This window comes from Theobroma cacao, chromosome 2 (assembly GCF_053813885.1).
Source record: "Theobroma cacao isolate CCN51 chromosome 2, ASM5381388v1, whole genome shotgun sequence".
In the NCBI taxonomy this organism is placed as follows: Eukaryota; Viridiplantae; Streptophyta; class Magnoliopsida; order Malvales; family Malvaceae; genus Theobroma; species Theobroma cacao.
The window spans coordinates 1,261,750-1,262,574 of record NC_142640.1 but is presented as its reverse complement, the minus strand read 5'-3'; positions in this window follow the sequence as shown (position 1 = coordinate 1,262,574).

The window sequence follows — 825 nt, the reverse complement described above, 5'->3', positions numbered from 1 at the left end:
GCCACGGATGGTGTGGCTAGCTTCTCCACTTCAACCGGATAGTGGAAGGAGCCCGCTTCATCTTGCACTTTGTACATGGTGAGTTTGTCACCAACACGGAAGTCATTGCAAATAACAAAATTTCTCCAACCACCGGAGAAAACAGGTTTCTTGTACCCAGTTCTGCGGACAGAGCAGACAATTGGCCACATCCTTGTCCCATACATAAGGCGAATTGTCACGGTATTGCTTCCATTGAAATCTGCCAAGGAAGAGAGGATTTTACCCGGGATCGCCAACCTTTTTTTGATGTCAGTGTCAGTCAGTGACTTTGAGAACATCTTTATTGCTTGAGGCATGGTAGCTGCCGGGCAAAGGCTGTCTGAAAATTTTAGTACAACTAGGATAGTATCAGATTGCAATAGGAAATTCGTTTAACCCACCTCATATATATATACACAAAAGAGATGAAATAGCACCCATTGGCTTTCGTAGTTGCCCCTGTTCTTAAAAAAATTTGATTACTTGTCATATGAAAAACAGATTCCACGTCAATGACCGCCATATATCGTTGTCGTTGTGACATTTTCTATCTTTTTTGGAAATTTTCAAATGTCGCTTATGCCTGCTGTCGTTGGTTCTACTTTTTTTTTCAGTGTTTTCTTTTTATTTTCATAGAGTTTTAGATAAAATTTTAATTTTAATGTATTTTATATTAAAATTTAGTTTTTAGAAAATCATAAAAAATAAATTTATAGTATAAAAAATAATATTAAGTGTTTAAAATAATTTTCATTTAAGGATATCCCAAAAAATTATGAAGAAAAAAAAGGAGTCAAAAGAAGT